Here is a 19,679-nt window from a genome sequence, read left to right on the forward strand (position 1 = left end):
GAATTTCCATTGGTAAGAGTTCCAGTATTAATACAATGCATTTCTAACACTTTCTCATGGCACACAACTATACATGTACATAAACTTGACTAACGGAAGCCTATTAATTCTCTGGGTAATATTCGCTAAGGATATTTTATCAGTCAATCAAAGATTAACTTATAACAACACTATATATAGATTAAACCTGGAGCTAAATGACCCCTTAATTATTTTCAAACAAATAGAATCTATATTAAAATGTCAGTTTAAGAGGCAGAAATATTATTATCATAATACAATGATTCCATTACATGTATGACTTTCACCTAGGTACCTAAAAAACAATTTTTCCAAAGAAAACTAAAATCAGGCTTCAGAAAGTCACTTCTAAGAAGGCTAGAAGGGAGACTGTACTGATCCAACAGGGGACATTAATTCCACTGGAAATGCTAGAATGGAGTAACTTTGCTGTTGCCTTCTCCAGGCTGGTTGGTGGCTTCAGTTGACAGAAGAAAATTGTCTGCTAGTCAAAGAAAAACTTATTTTTTAACTTTAGCAGGTGCTGTTTTTTTCCCTGATATTAGGAATACCCAAAAACATTTCTACAATCAGATCATTAAGATAAAAGCCAAAACCCTTCCTCATTAAGGGTTAACTAAACTAAAGAATCCCTGCTCTATTTGGGCAAGTCATCCTTTTCCAATAAGCACATGGAATGGGTCAATGGGAAATGTGCTCAAACCACCAGACAGTGTATAAATGGCACAAATGTCACAGATCAATTTCTCCCAACATCCACAACTCTTATTTAAAAAGCTCTACAAGATTAAAGAAAAAAAGTTTACCAAACACAAGTCATCTAAATATATATTTATATTTATATTTATCACTACAGAATGCTTAGAAATGAATACTGCTCTCCTATCAATGCACCAACTGCGTCCTAAAACATCTTAAGTAATGATATGCATTAACTTAGGTTAAAATTTTTTATCACTGTAAAGTGAACAGGATAGGTTTGGTAAAGGCAAGGCCAGGGGAGGTGGGGGTGGGGGCTTTTATTTCTTATTTTAACAAAATCATGTAGAAAAAAAACAGTTACCAATTCTACAATTTGGTCATCATAATAAACACATCCACAAGGATCTCTAATAATGAAATGCCTTCTTTCCCTTTTACAATGTACGTGACTAGCATGAAATATAGTTATATTAAGCAAACAGTGCAAGATCTAAAAATAAGAAATCTGCTCCACTGAGAGAAATCGTGCTATGGGAAAATACAAATACATGTGAAGTTATACAAGGCATCTTCACACCCAATCTCTAACCTAACTTTTCTGGAGTAGAGACTATCAAATGAAAATTAAAAAGGCACAAACAGTTCTAAACTAAGTCACAAAAATGTTTCCTAACAAAAAATTCAAGTAGAATTAGAAACCTGTGACAAAAGATTATTATAGCAACCAACTTCTGGCAAAAACTCAAAGTAAAATCTGTTCTAAATCCAAATTTAAAAAATAGGTTTTATCCTACATTTAATTAGCTTTAAAGTATACAATGTTCCATGACTGTTGAGAAGGACACAATATAAAGGTACACTGTCCTATAAAGGTTGGCAAAACCTTCACTATATCAACACCAAGTAACATTCAGAGATGGCTTCCATTTGCTGCAGAAAATAATTATTTGGCATTGATAAAGTACTCCCTTGTTGTTTCCATCCCTCATGCTGCCGTCATCAGAATAAAAGTTGAGACGATTCTGTACTTAGTTTCACTGCATATGCCAGAACTAAGAAAATAAGGTATTTCAAGCGAAAATTCAAATTCTAATATATATTCAGCAAGCATTTCTTTTTTTATTTAAGAGCTACTATGTAAGTAGGTCAGTACTTGAACTGCCCAGATGTATAGAATAAGATAATTTAATTGCTCATAAAATAATGCCCAAATAAGTCTCACTTAGGAAGTCAAAAGTATTCATAAAAATGTTTTTAAATTTGGGTTTCCCTAATTTCTGCATCATAAAACAACAGGCAGACAGTATTTATGTGTGTACCTTAAGTATAAAGAGCAGATTAAAGATTAATAAATATCCAAACCTAAATATATCCTCAATGAGTGGCAATTCAATTGTTACTTTTTTTAAATAACAGAACTACCATTTCACCATAGTTGAGAGCTACATGCACCTATTCAAGGTCTACGGTAATGATGATAACTGGAACCAAAGGAAAAGCAGTCTCTGAAAATGGTGATCACAATTTACAGGCGTTAGAGTTCTGCATAAGCATTTTACTAGCTGGCCACAGCAAGGCCATGGATCCACCAGGAATTCAGTAGAGGAGACTTGGTTGATATCAGCATTTAAGGTAAAACTCTCTCATAAAATGTAAAAGACAGGAGTGCCTCGGTGGCTCAGCGGGTTAAAGCCTCTGCCTTCGGCTCAGGTCATGATCATGATCCCAGAGTCCTGGGATAAGCCCCACATCACATCGGGCTCTCTGCTCAGCGGGGAGCCTGCTTCCTCATCTCTCTCTCTGCCTGCCTCTCTGACTGCTTGTGATCTTTGTCTGTCAAATAAATAAATAAAAATCCTTAAAAATTTTTTTTAATGTAAAAGATAGCATCAAAAGGGAAACAAAAAGGAAAATTTAGTAGGTGGTGTGTGGCCAAGTTTTAACCAACGACTCTGTGCCACTCTTCCTGAAGAGGTACAATGTGAAACAAGGATGGCTCAGTCTCTCCTGCTCCACCAGCATGATAGGACTGCAGACCAAGAGTCCATCCAGGAAGAAAAGAAATTCTCTCTCACCCTTCTCACATGGTTTGCAATGCATTTTGAATTGCCATGACCTGGCTGTGAGCTCTTTATCTTGTCCTCTTCATGAGCTCACCTAGCAAAGAAGACTGTTCCCATACTGCAAATGAGCCTATTGCCTCTTGCCATCCTCACTGCTCCTTCTTCCTGGCAAATCTACCTACCAGAAGCCTACCCATCCTTCCTAATGCACCCCCCCAACCCCTCAACAAGGAAGATTTCCTGGTGCTTAGAGACTCTTCATGCAGCACTCTCTCACATTTCCTCCTGCCCTACGTGGTCTAATGAGTCGGAGTTCTCTGAGGGCTCCATTTCCACATCTCCCAATAAGAGCTAACAGCACCACACCCACGTCTGGCTTCCAATCACTGTCTAACAGGGAGGACCGTGTCCAACACATCCAAGTCCATCTAGAACCCTACAGTGCATTTATGGAGTGCAACTGATTCTGGGTTTAAAATGGTCTGAAACTGAGGTTTATGATGTTTTTAGCTGCCTGAGCTGGTTTATGTGAGGTACAATGGTAAAGAACTTAGACATCTTTTAAATGTCCCGAGGCTCTCTTGAACATGTCTAAGCACAAATGTGGTCTTGTAATATTGCATTCATCTTGCAGCTAGGTCAACTGACAATGCTAAAGCTCTACTTAAAGCAAGTCCCCACATGTGCCTAAACCAAGGCTTTCTTCATCAGAAGTCTAAAATTTATTGTAGTACAGATAGTCACATATTCAAAGTTAGAATAATGCAAGCAAGACCCAGTTACTAGGACAAAGCTGCCTTTATCAACTAGTCTCAATTCATGGTCTGGCATATTTATTTATAGCACCAATAGAGAATTTTAGTGATTTAATGAACTGGAAGGGATAATAAATTCTCAGCAATTCACATGAAAAGAAGAAAGCAGTCATATGAATAATCTAAAAAAATAGATAATTACAGAGACTTTTGCTTTGAAATGCGTTTTGTCTATACTTAACACTGAATGGATAAATTTCCACTACATTAGACACACCCAATCTTCAAACAAAGTAATAAAACAGGCTTGTGTGTACAGGGTGCAGTATATGAACAGTCTGGAAACTCACACCTACGTGGCAAACATACCACAGTGCCCGGATGGGCAATTCACAACAGGATTACTGAAGAGCATGAGCACAAGTAGAAAAGTACACTTTTTACACATGTGTGTTTCCACATCATCCTTTACCAAGAAGAACTAAAATAGTGTTTGATTTTTGTTCCACCAAAAATAAAGAATTCTCAACTTGTCTATATGTTCTCTTACAACACTGGAGTAAGAATAAATGAAGACGGTAATATCAGTACCTTCCCCATGGCTGCAAAGTCTCTTGCATGTTAATAAAGGAAACTTACCACCAGCAATGATTTTAAAAACCATAAGTAGGGTTGATAATGTTAATAAACTGTTATAAAGCAATGGTTTGAATTGTGCACTAGCAAAAAAAATAAAATAAAAGTAACATGGATTTCCAAGTAACTTAAAATGGCTATAAGATTTATTTTTTTGGAAGGTGGGATAAGGTAAATATGTTGTTCTGTGCCTGTTGTTAAAAGTATGCATGACTTTAAGGTATGAAGCATGTTAAGCAGTTTTGAAATGAACCGGTTAAGAAATATCTGAAGTAGGTTGAAGTGACTGCAGCCCTCTGAAACCTCCTAATAACATCTGGTAGTGGTGATGCATAACCAAAAGCCCTCATGAGAAGAGCCACCTGCTCCAAATCAGAAGAGGGAGAGTTCGCTCCAGAAGCTCTTAAAGAACTGGTCCATAGCCTGGCTCTGCGACTCTTATCACTGCTGATGCTGCTGGTTCCTAAGCCACCTGAAGTGAAGATCACTCCAGTGGGTCCTGAACAGCCAAAGGGAACATGCACTGAAGGACAAGTCAAATTGCCTTTCTCTCCCCATTCCTCCCTGCCCACATCTGGGGAACTGGAGGATTTAGCAACAGTGGTAAAACAGCTTCGATGAATAGAGATTAGCTACTGTTCCTTCCTTTGCCATAGTCAAAGTACTATTTCGTGGGGGAATCTCTGGGAGATGCAGCAGTAAAAACTGTTGGATTTAATTAAACCTTGACCCTTGAGTACATATCTTTTTAATATTCTTTGTGATGAAATGGGAAGTACCCTTAAAGCATATATAGTGAAACAGAGATAGAATGGTTGCCTTGAGAAAAAAAACAACTCATACAATTGTTTGTGTTAGAGCTGAACGAGCCACTTTCTTCATGGAATACCATTGTACTGGAGAAAATTTGCCAAATATGCTTTATGACACTTAAATATCTAGCTGACATCTTCTCAAAAATGAATAAAGTGAGAGTGTCACTTCAAACAAAACAAATTAAAAAAAAAAAACTACTGCCAATGATAAAATTCTAATATTTAAGGAAATTAAAATTTCAGAAATCTTGATTATACCACCATGAGTTTGAGTTTGATAGCTTCCCAACACTTACTTTAAGACTGTTTCTAATGAGATTGGTGATGATATTAAATGAATGTAGTTTTAAAATACTGTATAATGAAACATAACATTTGAGAGATTTGCATAACTCACTGAACCAATATTTTCTAATAACAGTGCAATTACATTACAAAATCATGCAGAGGGGGAAAAAATGGTCGATTTGAAGTACAAGACAGACCAATGGACTTTAGTGTAACAGAAGTACAACAAGTTCACTGATAGTTTCAGATTTCACATGGCAATTAACCTTTAAAAAAACTAACATTCAAATTTTGACAAGGCAGCAAAGAATATTCACAATAATCTGAAAAGGCTATTAAAATATCATTCCTTTCCCAGCTACCTGTCTGGGAGACGAGATTTCCGTCATACAAACATACATTCATACATACATTTATTTAAAAGATTTTATTTATTTGTCAGAGAGCGAGAGCACACACAAGCAGGGGTAGTGGTAGTGGGAGAAATGGGCTCCCCAATGAGCAAAGACCCGGATGGAGAACTTGATCCCAGGACCCTGGGATCATGACCTAAGCCGAAGGCAGACACTTACTTGACTAAGACACCCAAGAGTCCCAAATTTATTTATTTTTAAACACATAATACATAATTTTTTTCTCTGCTTTCATTTCTACTCTAATAAATAACAAGAGAGAAAACCCCTATAAACAAAACTTCCCTGTGTTTCTCAAAATAGGAGTATAAGAATCCTGAGACCAAAAAGTATGAAAATCACTGATATCTGCCTAGCATTATAAGGATTAAGAGTTTGGATTTTATTGTAAGCATGAATTGTGGTCAGCTCTTACGTGTTGTTTTGTTTTGCTTTAATTGTATTTACTTATTTGACAGAAAGAGAGAGAGGTCACAAGTAGGCAGAGAGGCAGGCAGAAAGGGGGAAGTAGGCTCCCTACTGAGCAGAGCCCGATTGGGGGGCTCAATCCCAGGGCCCTGAGGGACCCTGAGATCATGACCTGAGCTGAAAGCAGAGGCTCAACTCACTGAGCCACCCAGGTGCCCAGCCCTTAAGGGTTTTTAACAAAGGTTCTTTTAACACAACAGGCTTTTGGTTTTATTCTTCTAGAAAACAATAATTCCCAGAGCATAATTCTCAACTACTCAATCCAAAAAAAAAAATTTTTTTTGCACATTAGGTAAGTAGAATAGAGACCACAAGAGAAACAAGACAAACTGCCACAAAAATTAACAGCAGTCAAAGAACTAATATTCTATTTGTTCTATGACCCTGTATGGTATCTTACTAGCTTTGCCCCAACCTCACAAAATTCACAGAACATGAGGTACAAGATTCTCAGAAGACTTAAAATGAGAAAAATTTAAACAAATTTTGAGTTGACAACTGTCCTTAGAAATTTCACATAAATTTTAGCACTAAGAATGAAGTAGATGTTTCTCCCTGATAATCTGCTTTCTCTTATACCACATTTCCTTAGAAGAATTAGAAGTAGCAGCCCCATGGTTCATCTTCCCCTCTGATTTCCAAACCATGAGAGACTACGGACTCTGGGGAAACGAACTGAGGGTTTCGGAGATAGGGAGAGTTAAGGAAATGGGTTAAGATGGTGATGGGTATTAAGGAGGGCACGTACTGCATGGAGCACTGGGTGTTATGCAAACAATGAATCATGGAACACAACATCAAAACCTAATGATGTACTGTATGGTGACTTACATAGCATAAACAAATAAATATATACATACATACAAAAAGAAAAAGTAGCAACCTCTGCTGTCCCCCCAAAGTAAGCATGGCTGCCAACATAAAGAGAATTTGCTGTTCACTTTCTCCCTTCATTTAGAGACACACAATTAGTTAAACCTGTCTCTCTCACACTTATTTAATACAGTCCTATGAACTATGTATACACAGTACAATATATTTGGTTCTACATAATAACCAAAATCTTTGTAACATATTAAGTAGAAAATAGTTTGCTGGAAATAAAGTTCAGGTTAGGACTTTGCTGAAGTCCAAAGGAAATACTTCATCTACAAGCAGTAATTTCTCATTTAAAAACAGCCTTTACTGGGGCACCTGGCTGGCTCAGTTGGTGGAGCATGCAACTCCTGATGTCAGGGTTGTGAGTCTGAGCCCCTTGTCGGGTATAAAGAGTACTTAAAAATAAAATCTTTAAAAAAGGAAAAAAAAAAAAAAAAACCTTTTACTGAAGACCTGGTGTTCAAATACTTTCTTAGCTTCACTTATAAAAGGATTTTAGAGGTTGTGTATGTTGGTACAATTGTAATCCTCATAATTACTTTATACCCAATAATTATATGTTATTATAGAAAGACAGTAAAATCAAAATACAGGTTGTCCCAAACTTGAGCATCTGATTTTCCTATTACTCAAGCCAGACACTATTATATATTGACATCCCTAACCAACACCCATTTCGCAGAATGTATCAATGCCTTGTGATGATTTTGAGTACCTGCCAGCAGCTGTATGCTAGCAAGAGTTCAGGATCAAATTTGGCACTTTGAGGAGTCTTTCATGACACTGACAAGAAAAAATAGGTAATAAAGTAACCCAGTATCTCAGGTAAGTATAGGCTGTCGGTCCCACAGAGATACTGTCGAGTAGAACTAAATTAACTAGAAAACCCACTAATTCACATAAATAATTCTATATATTGAAAGATGTGGAAACCATGTGGGGGAGGGGTGGGGAGTCTGCTGAAGAACGATCAGAAGGGACCAGAAGTGACCGGACCACACACTTACCTCCACTGCTGACTGCCCTCCAACAAACAGGTGTCAGTTTCTAGTACTTACTTACCCTATCTCCTAAGGCCCCAGGAAAGGGAGAGAGAAGAAACCATGGAAAGGGTGGGGATGCTCTGGGATGCACCCCTGCCAGAATGGGTGTCTGACATGGGGACATGGAGAGAGAGGGGACATGGGGGTGAGGGGATGTGGCCTGTGGGAAGGGCTATACAAGAGAAAGCAACAGCTGGCAACAGCTGTTTGGAGCTTTAACTTACATCTTAAGCAAGAGGTGCTTCTGAGTAGCTTTTCACGATTTTTAATGATGACAATATTATTATTTCAGAAAGAGAAGCCTGCTGTAACACTAATTAAAAATTTTACCATTTTCTAGACTTTCTAGGAATGTAGATCATTCCCCAAAAAGCCCCCCAATAACACATCTAAATGTAGTTTACTACTATACCTGACTTTTTAACTACATTTTTCATGAACAGAGATATGAAAGTAAGTAGGACCTTGGTAATCCCTTGTCTATCCAGAGACCTAAAGTGCAATAATGCCGAAAGGACAAAATTAGTCCCTCACTATAGAGCAGGTATGTTTGCTGGTGTTGGGTAGGCAAGATTACCACTTCCAAAAACACTGGATGAATATAAAAAGAGGTGGCAATTTAAAAAAGAAAAAAACAAAACAAAAAAATAACTTTACAAAGAAAACAATTGCTACATATGTCCCCAAACCAAGTGTAGAACTATAAAAACAAGGTATATTCTCCAACTGAGCTATCAATTAATAAATAGCCTAATCTAAGGGTTATTTTGTGATTCAGCAGCAAGAAGACAGGTCAATGCTTTCTGTTCCAACTTGGCCAATAACACTGTTTGGGGTTCAAAATAAAATAAATTATAACAGTGATATTTGCAAAAGAATGAATCCTGACAATAACTAAACCCAGATATAATGCTAATCTGAGTTTCAAAGGCAAATCAAACTTTTCAGGCAAATGTACTCAGAATAGTGGTGCTTCAGAAATTCTATTCCAAATGTGTTCGGTAATCATGTCTAAAACACTTAACACCCTCTAACTGAATATGGGGATTGCTCTTGCTCATATACTACTACAGAAAAATTCAGGAGGTAAAAAATAAGGAACTATACATGCCTAGAGGAAAAGAAAGCACATACTTAAGAAAAATGTCACAGATTTTGTGTTTAGGTAATAGCTGTTGAGCTTAACGCATTTCTAGAATTACATACATTTTGGTTTATTCTTTGGTTGCTTATATGATCTCTAAAAAAATCATCTTTTTCTTGTATTTGACATCACTTATTTGCACAGCAACTACAACAGGACAAACCATACACATAGCTCTTACTCTACCAAAAGAGAAGGGAAGGGAGTCTGATGTTTTTGCCATACTCTGGATTTGAAGAACCTAAGAGGAGACTCTAGAAACACTGTAAGCAAAACTCTAAAATGACTGCAGCAGACTGCAGTCTGGGAAGCTGAAGGTAAAGGACTGAGATGCCTGGATTTTGTGGATTTAGTACCATGTTCAATTACATAATTGAACATGTACTGTGGCTCTGAGTGGTTTCAAAATCACTTTATGAAAGAACTTATTTATTGCAACCTCGGAGGAAAAAAGTTTAAAGGGAACATGAGATGGAGGATGTCCTTAACAGCAAGCAAGCACAAAAAGAGAAAAAAAAAATGGTCGCATTCCACTTTGAGGGAGTGGTTAAAAAATTTAGTAACAGTGTATCACTGATATTTACCAGGGAGCTGAGACATGATTTTGAAAAGTTTCCAAAGTGAAGCCAGGGTACCCTTGGTTAAACGCTGAAATCCAGAGAGCAGGTTCTAGAACCTAATTCACATCATTCAAATGCGAATCAAGGCAGAGCGCTGGGCTTTTCTGACAGTTAAGCAACTTGTCCCCACACACTGGCACAATTCAGCACTTTACAGTCTCTGACTTAATCCTCATAGCCAGTCTACATATTATTACATCCACTGTAAATCCCACGTTCTAGAACTTCTCCCTTGCTGGTGGGATGTTAAATAATTAATGTTGGACCCAACGATGCCAAGGTTTATACTACTTTATAAGAAATTTATTGAAAAAGAAAAAAAAAAGATAAGGCAGACTACATTTATTCATTCAAAAATATTTACTGAACACCTACATACCAGACACATGGGGCAAATTAATGAACAGACATAAAATATTTGCCCACAAAGAACTTATAGCCTAGCAGGGGTAGGGAAAGAGACAATTCACTATCAATCAATTAACCAGTCAGGTAGTATTTTAGAATGTTAATAGATGCTACAGAAAAAGAAAATAATGCAGAGCTCTGTAAGAGGGATACAGAGCTTAACATGCACTTACAAATGGGGCAGACCACACTGACAAAGTGATATTCAGGTAAAGTCTGGAAGGAGATGAGGAAACTGGCCATGAATATACTTGGGGAGAAAATATTACAGGCAGAGGGAAAACCCAACACAAAGACCTCAAATTGGGAATGAGTCTATTATATTTCTGGATCAACAAGGAGGTAAAGATGACTGGAATGGAGGGAAAGAGAGGGAGAGAAGTGAGGAAAAGGGCAGAGTTAGTGGTAGGAAGATTTGTATTGGGCTTTATGAAGCTTTATGAGAAAACAGACTTTAATCTGAGTAAGGTGGAAAGCCACAGCACAGTTTTAATTTAACCTGAATCCTGTTTTAAAAAGATTACTCTGGTTATTATGCTGATAACATATTAAAAGGAAGCTAAGGAATGAAAAAAAGAGGGGCCACTGTAATAATCCAGTCAAGAGGTGCTGGAAACTTGGACAAGGGTGTGAGGAGTAGATAGAGGTGGGGAAAGGGGCAGAGATCCTGGATTTATGTGGACAACAGGATTGTGGATACATTTTGAAGATATAGGAGCAGGATCTGCCGACAGCCTTGATGTGGAAAGAAGAGAATAAGGATGATTCCAAGGGTTTTAGTTTGAATAACCTGAGAAATGAACCTACCACCCACCAAAATGGGCCAGGCTGGAGGAACAGCAGGTTTGTAAAGAAAAATAAAAACTCAGCTTTAATCCTGTTAAAACTGAGGTATCTCTTATGTATTTAAGATTTCAAAAAAGTAGTTGACATGTGCTTCAGAAGTTTCAGAGCACTTTCTGGAAATACACATTTGGGAGTCTTATGCAGCTACATGCTTTTTTACTGAGGTCTTATAACTGTTTGTGACAAGAGTCTTACAGGAACTGAGCCCCGAAGCATTCCAAATTAATAGGCTAGTGAGAAAAAAGCAGTGCAAATTTTAAAAAATGACTGAAAAAGTGAAACCAGTGGCCAAGGAAAAGCAGCAGCATGTGAAGTCCTTGAAATCAAGTGATGTATGTAAAAAAAGAAAACGACTAATTTTATCAATGCTGCCAATAGATGAAGATGAGAACCGAAGGTTTAGCAACTTGGAATCTCTTTAGAAAATGTCCTAGTAATCGCTTCTCGGCCTTTTGGCTAAGATCAAGTGAAAATGTCCTAGTGACAGTATGGATTGAATATGATGTTATCACTTCAATTTGCATATGAACTGAATGTTTTTCTAAAGAATTACCCATAAGAAAGGATTTACTACAATTTAATATTTGGGACTCAAATCAGTTGATCTGTTAAGAAATACTGTTAAGAAAGTGATAATCTGGGACTCCTGGGTGGCTCAGTTGGTTAAGCAGCTGCCTTCAGCTCAAGTCATGATCCCAGCATCCTGGGATGGAGTCCCACATCGGGTTCCTTGCTTGGCAGGGAGCCTGCTTCTCCCTCTGCCTCTGCCTGCCACTCTGTCTGCCTATGCTCGCTCTCACTCCAAATATTAAAAAAAAAAAAAAAAAAAAAAGAAAGAAAGTGATAATCTATAAATTCTATCAGTAATTTGTCAGTAATTGAATAACTGAATCAGAAATTTAATTCCTATCATTTAACAAAACAGAACAGGGGCGCCTGGGTGGCTCAGTGGGTTGAGCCGCTGCCTTCGGCTCAGGTCAAGATCTCAGGGTCCTGGGGCATCGGGCTCTCTGCTCACCAGGAAGCCTACTTCCCCCTCTCTTTCTCTGTCTGCCTGCCTCTCTGTCTACCTGTAATCTCTGTCAAATGAATAAATGAAATCTTTAAAAAAAAAAAAAAAACAGAACAAAAAAACCTTTAGGTAAATTGGAAATAAAATATATATTTTGTCCTGGTGAAGAATTATGACAAACCAAAAGCCACTATCACACTCTTGTTTTTCCTATTAAATAAAGAACAACACAAGTTTGCACATTACCACCAATACTATTTGATAATGTTCCAGAATCATTTTATCATATTCTAGGAATCTTAACATTAGTGCAGCATGCCATAAAACCAAAATAAAAAGTATAATTATTAGAAAGAAGTAGAAACAAGTGTCATTATTGGCAACTGATTATGTAAGTAGGAAACCCAAGAGGATAAACTGCTCTTAGAGTAAAAGCCAGCTATAAAATAAATATACAAAAATCAACGACTATCTTATACTAGCAGTAGCCAATTTGAAGAACTCATCATAATAGCTACAAAAACATAAATACCAAAGAACCCTAATAAGACATGTTATGACGTAAATGAAACAAATCAAAAAACAAAAACAAAAAAACTCTTCTAGGAGAGCTAGAAGGTCTAGATAAACTTCTAAGTCTCTTAAGAGAGACAGTGACTACATGTAGATGACAGTCCTTGCCAAAGAACAAGAATACTCGTTACCGTAGTGGAAAACTGCAACAAAACCAGGAAAGGGGAAAGCAGATAAGACAAGCAGCAACTTAGCCCACCTAAAAAGAATGAAATGTTACACCTTAAGTGAGGAAAACTGAGAAGTACTCCAGTTTACTCAAACTGGAGAAGAAAGGATGTCAGGCTAAAATAAGGTTAGTAAAAGCTGGTTATGGAGCCCTACATCCCAGGATGCTCTTCCAAGTTAACTTGCTGCAAAGGTCTGGCTGACAGTCACAGAGCTCAGTAAGACTGGAGACTGATTCATAGGAGAGTAGATAAATCAGTTAAGTCTCTGGGCTGTGAGAGCCCAGGAACCTTCCCCCAAAGTGACTCTATACAAAGAGAATGCTGAGACTCCTGCCAGATGCCTCCGGGAACATGGCAGCTAGATCCTTTCCACAGCTCAGGATGCTGGAAGACCACACTCTCTGAGCAGCCCAAGAGGAAAGACCCTACAAAAGGCTCCAGTGAACAATTCCGAAGAAACAGTAAACAGTCAAAAGGCTGTCACTGGGGAGGGAGACTCAGGGGAATGGGGGAGAGGTAGAAAAGAGAGGGGCAAGGAACCATTTATTTTACAGTAAGCCTTTTGGTACTCTTAGACTTAAACTATGTGCAAGTATTAGTTTAACAATAATAAAATAATTATCTTTATCTGCAAGGACAAATGAATGTAATTGTTTTTCTAAGGAGTATCCTGACTTGCTCTACCAGGTTATTTCTATGTATTCTAAATATACATTAATGTATATTAATTATGTATTAATATTAATACATAATTAATATATTAATATATTAAATATGTATTTAAAAGAATTGGCATTAAGTTTAGAGATCAACACATAGTTGAGTAAGACCTAAAACAGAAGCAAACCCAAGCTAGCCAATATCTTAATATGTAATAAAGGAAAGACCACAACCAACAAGGAAAGGATGGACTATTTAACAAATGCTGTTGGTGGAACTGACCAGCTGGTGAGGAGATGGTATAAGACAATTCACATCCATACATTAATACAGAATTAAATGTGAAAATCTAATATATTTCCAAATTTTCTGTTACATTTATCTCACCTCTACACTTTTCAAACATAAATGTTTACAAGGAAAAATCATAAAGGACAAGATAGAGCTTGAATACATAAAACTATTTTGCTGTTTGGAAAATACCATCAAGTAAATAAGAAAGACAAATCACTGCAAATATGATAAAGGCATAATACTCTTTATATGAAACAGGTATTTAAAATCATTTTTTAAAATCATCAGTAAAGAGTAAAGGGGGCAAAGTACCTGAACAATCACCTTTCAAAGGTAAAACAAGAAGCAAATCACTAATTTCACTAGTTACCAAAGAGTATAAGTTAAGACCACATTTTCATAGAAAATTAGGAAAGATTAAACACTGGAATGCCGCCACAGTGGGGAAACCATTAGGTGCATAAGGGAACCAATGCGTCTTGGCATAAGCAGTTTGGCAACATGCCTTAAGAGTCCTAAAAAGAGTTCACCTCTGCCCTAGGAATTCTGCTATAAATCTAGCCCAAGCAAGTCTGAGATACCAAGAATTTAAGGCATAGGCATTTATCCCAGTTCTGCCTGCGAGTCTGCTCTTAACTTTCTGAGCCTACTAACTCTCTTGCCAGATTCTGTTGAAGGCCTTCCTCTATTTGGCTCATTCCATCTTTCCAAAACTCTGTGTTACAGGCACCGTTATTACCCTGAATCCACAGATAAAGCAAACCCAATAAAAGAATTGGGTAACTAATAAAGACCACTTAGATCTGAGGTGGCGGAAGTAGGACTTACAATAGCATTTAACACCATTTTTTTCAACTACTAAAAAAAGGAAATGTCAGACAACAGAAAACTACTTAAATAAAGTTTGACATATCCATCATTAGAAATCTTACATCCAGTGGGTTGGGCCTCTGCCTTTGGGTCAGGTCGTGGTCTCCAGGTCCTGGGATCAAGCCCCACATGGGGCTCTCTGCTCAGCAGGGAGCCTGCTTCCTCCTCTCTCTCTCTCTCTCTCTCTGCCTGCCTCTCTGCCTACTTGTGATCTCTATCTGTCAAATAAATAAATGAAATCATTAAAAAAAAAAAAGGGCAGTATTTAAAATTGCAGATGAAATTAAAATTGCCAATTTTAAAATATTCAGACAAATAAGGCACAAGTGGATGCATGCCATTTCATGAACAGTTTATTTCTGATGATGTGATTTTAATTTTAATTTGGGGGGGGGGGGGTAATTCCCTAAATGTCTACAACAGGGACAATTTCTTTTTATTTCAAAATGTTTAGAAGCCATAAAACCAACAGATTCTCTCAAATGTAGGTGCTTTGAAGGCCTCAATTTTGAAATGTGATGAAAAAAGGAAAGAGGAGGTGAGAGTTTATGATCTTAGCAGCAAAGTATTACTGTTGAACTACAAGGTACATCAAATGAGAAAGATTTCCATCATTATTTTGAGTAAGATGGGGGAAAAAATGATCCTTTCAGAATTTGCTTGATAGTCCAGTTAATGGATATTTAATTAGCACCTAAGACAGGAGATAGTTGCAGGAGAAAACCTCTTCAACTCCCAAAGCATGCTCAGAAACACTGGTCTACTAAAAACATTTTGGAATTGATGGACCGAATTCTGATTATTATTTACACAGTAAAGTTTGAAAGGTTTCAAAAAGCAAAAGCCTAAGACATGTAAATGACAGATTTCTGTACTACTTTGTTCAGAGCTGCATCAACAGTTCCTTGCAATCCAAACCGGAATTAGAATACCTGTTTTGAGAGTGAACATTTTCAAAAATTATCTTTGGATGTGTGTATGTTGGGAAGGAAAGGAGTGGGCAAATTTGCAGATTTAAAAAAAAAAAAAAAAAAAAACCTTTCCTTTATTAAAGTATAACACTACAAGTCATTTAACTTTTTGTAAAGAATCAAAGCAAAGCACTTTCTAAGAACAAAACAAGTTAAGGCTGATGACGACTTCTTTCTTGCTTTTTGGCCACAAATTACCAGAAGATTTTTTGGCTGTGGAATTGTATTTCAATTTTAAAATTTCTGAAATGCCTTAGGACTTTGCAGAAATTAAATATATAATATTTAGGTTTCTGTGCCCCCAAAAGACAACTGTTTAAAAAAGAAACACCGTCTCCACTACATTTTAGAACTTTGTTAAACAAGTTCTCTGCGCAAAGACTTGGATAATGAATATCCTCATAGCTGCGAGCTGTATCACCCCATACAACAGCATTAATAATTCTGTAATCACTTAGAAAGAAAAACTGGAACTGTATGAGCTCACCCTTACCTGAGCGGAGGCCAAGAACTGAAAAGGGTGATTCAAATTCTTCGGAAAAGGAAGAGTCCTATTCTGAAACCCAAAGGTAAGAGGACCCGCCCACTTCCCCTGGAGGACTCGTTGCTATAGGAACCCGCAGTAACCCTTCAGAGCCAGTACAGTCTGGGGGAGGGGGATTCTCCCAGAGGTTGGGGGATGGTTAAAAGAAGGGAAAGGGGAGAGGGTAAAGAAAGGGGGGTGGGTTGAGAGATTAAAAGACAATGAAACTCCTTGGCTGTGGCAGGGGTCAGAGAAGGAGGGCTGCGTGACCCCAAAGGAAATTCAAAACATCAGTGAGAACAATGACCTGGACGCTGGAGTCACAGTATAGTTAAAACTTAAGTTTGAACCATTAGACACTTCCCTCCCTACCCGGTGGGAAACAAAATACCCTTTGTCAGTTCCTGTCTCTGCAAATTGAAGCTAGACTTTTATCTCCACTACAAACAGAATGCTACTTGGTAAAATTGAAATCTTGACTTTCTTTTATTAAACCAGCGTTTCCCAAACTCTGTTGCAAATTAGAAAAACCTAGGGATCTTTAAAATATACATTGTTTTAATTTGTCTGGGGTGCTATTTAAACTGAAGAGTTTTAAAACTCTCCAGTGATTCTCTTCTGCGGGCAATTTTGAAAACTACTATAGTCCGTGATTTGGCGAGGTGGTAGAGTGTTTAAAAAAAAAAAAAAGAGAAAAAAGGCGGCACAATTATCTCCCTTTGTCTTTTTAAGGCTAATAATAGAATTAGCTGGCTTTCTCCAAGCACACACAGGACAATAGGTTTCTTGACAAACAGGAATCCCCAGCATGCTCTAACAGTACTTTCTTTGAGATAAAAAGACTAGGTAGTATAACCTTTCTCTTCCCAAGATAGCAAACATCCTTCCGACCCAAACACTAAACTTTTACACCGATTTTTCGAGCGAATGTACCACGAATGCTTCTCAGAATTTGGAAGGACGAGTTCCAGCACCAGAAGGAAATAGAACTCCCGTAAGACCACCATCATTCGACGAGGTTCTGAGGCGACCAGGTCTGGGAAAGGCCGGAATGTACGTCCCTGGAGCCCCCAATGCGGGCCCCGCTGGCAGCGCCTCAATAAAGTTACTCAGGGAAGTTTGCTCCGGTTTCCAACCATGCGCCTCCCCGACCCAGGGGCGCGGCCCCCGCCACCTGCTCGGCGCCAATGCTGCCCAGCCGCGCCCCCTCCCTGGACCTCCGCCACCTCCGCGGGTCGCGCACTCTGCGGGCGGCCGTGTGGTCAACTGGAACCCGGGCGGGCTAGCTTCGCCCCTCCCCGGCGCCCCTTGGCTGCAGCTGGCCCTGCCCCTCGGGCCACGGCGCCGGGACCCCCCACGCGGGCCCCGCACCTTCCCGCCTGGAACCCCTCGGGAAGCCCGCTCGTGCAGCCAGTGTCTCTCCAGCCTAGGCTGGGGATCCCGGCGCCCCCACAACCCCCGGCCGGGTGCCTGCCCCGCGGCCCCGTCCCGGCCCAGAAGCGCTCCGCACCTTCGGCCCGGGGTCGGGAGCGCGCCCCTGGCCGGGCGGTCCGGTGCTGCGCACGCGCGGAGGCGCCTGCCAGCTCACCCGCGGCGCCCTCCACTCACCGTCCGCGCTCTTCGTCACCTCCGGCGTAGCCGCCGCCTGCGCTGCTCGCCGCTCGACGCCCCGGCCCGGTGCCCACTCCTCAGGCCCCGGCCCGGGCACTCGGGGATCCAGCGCCCGGCGGGCTTTGGCGGGCACCCGCACGCAGGGCACGCTTTCGCGGGACCGCGCGCGCGCGCCCGAGCGCCGGGAGGGGGCGGGGCCAAGCAGGCCGCGCGCCCGGAGGCAGCCCTGGATAAGGGGCATGCGCAGTCCCTGTCCTTTCCTAGGGTCCAGTTGCGAGGAGGGCGGTGACCCTGGAACTGGGAATGGGGGCAAAGTGGAAAAGGGGTAGGATTCCTCCTCCCTGAGAGGCAAGTTCACCCTTTTCCCGCAGACCGCAGGGTTTTTTTCTCTGGTTCCTTCAAGTCATGTGTTCAGCACTTATTGAGCACCTACTTTTGCAGAGCTTTTGTTCAGGATACAGGGCATTCTCCGATAACGGGGAACCATTGGCTTGAAATTCCTTTTTCCTGCACTGATTGCGTCCTTCTCTTTGAACAGATACAACACTCTTAAGTGGTTTGGGAAAGGAGAGTTGCTTCTGGGTTGCGGTGATGCGGAAAACTTCATTGAGAAGCCTGGAAGAATAAGAACTGGTATCAGAAGTTCACCTAGAGAGAAAGGTGGACACAAGGGAATTAAGTTGCAAAAACTTACACACACACACACACCCCATGGAGACAAGTTTAACCAGAGTGTATTGTTCATAATGAAGGGCAAATAGAATGGCTGAAAGGGCACTTGAAACTCATCTGGAAAATATTTTTAATGATTAACCTCAAACTTACCTTTTTTCAGTGGGTGACTGAAAAATGCTAAAGATGGTGGGAAGGAGGAGGTGAGGTCTGATTAAATGCAGAATTTAGAAATACAAAGACAAGAGACGTACAATGTGTATATTAGTAGGAAGTGGTAGGGTCCTAATTCCAGTGTTGGCACCAGGCATAGAAAGCATGGAGTAGTTTTCAAAGATTGTGAAGGACAGGAGAATTCCTAAGCTTATGTCACTGCCTTTTTGCATATACAGGGCAGTTTATTAAAGATACCAACTTCATTAGATTAGATCATCATCCTTGGTAAGTATTTATTAGTGGATAAATTAGACTTCTAAAATACTTAGCCGCAGTCACTAAATGTTTCTTCTAACTGGAATTGGGCCTTGGTTGGGCCCTTACTTGCCCACAATTGAAAAACTTAAATTCGAGAGACTGTGTGTGTTTGTGTATAGACACATGGGCTTTGGGAAACAAAAACCCCTTTTCTAAAGCCCAAATATTCTATAACAAACCGTTTGATATTGTTCAAATAACTAATATCTCTGAGTCTTAACTGTGCTCATCTGCAGAATGGAATCATGATGGTTAATTTTAATGTGTCAATTTGGCTCTGCCACAGCTCTGAGATATTTCATCAGACATGTCCTAGATGTTTCCAGGAAGGTATTTTTTCAAAGTAAGGAAAACATTTCAGCCAGTGACCTTTGAGTGAAGTATATTGTCCTCCATAATGTAAGTAGTCATCATACAAGGTTGAAGGCCCTAATAGAAAAGTACTGACATCCCCTGAGTAAGAAGGAATTCTGCCAGCAGACTGCAATTTTTCCTTTGGGTCTCCACCGAGCCAGCCAACCCTCCAGATTTTGGACTTGCCAGCCTCCACAATCATGTGAGTCATGTGAGACTTGAAATAAGTCTCTCAGTTCACTCCCTTTTGATAGGTAAGTAGGTAGGTAGACAGACAAATTGTTCTGTTTTTCTGGAGGGCCCTGACTAGTATACTTTGCAAGTTTATGAAAATTACATAAGTCAATTACCATCTGAATCTGAAACATGGAGATGCTAATCTTTAACTTGAGAG

At 39.5% G+C, this 19,679-nt stretch overlaps 1 protein-coding gene across 2 annotated transcripts in view; it reads right to left on the reverse strand.

Annotated features, from left to right (window-relative positions):
- Positions 1 to 17,938, reverse strand: part of BTBD3 (BTB domain containing 3) — a 35,619-nt gene extending 17,681 nt beyond the window's left edge. Inside the window, exon 1 of one of the 2 annotated variants that reach the window (XM_082743739.1) lies at positions 17,783 to 17,938. The gene's annotated coding sequence lies outside the window, so the exon portion shown is untranslated. Of the gene's footprint in view, positions 1 to 17,684 lie in introns of both variants that reach the window. The other variant, XM_082743740.1, reaches the window with a different exon arrangement.
- Between the last annotated feature and the right edge of the window lie 1,741 nt (positions 17,939 to 19,679).

This window comes from Mustela nivalis (assembly GCF_964662115.1).
Source record: "Mustela nivalis genome assembly, chromosome: 8".
Classification (NCBI taxonomy): domain Eukaryota; kingdom Metazoa; phylum Chordata; class Mammalia; order Carnivora; family Mustelidae; genus Mustela; species Mustela nivalis.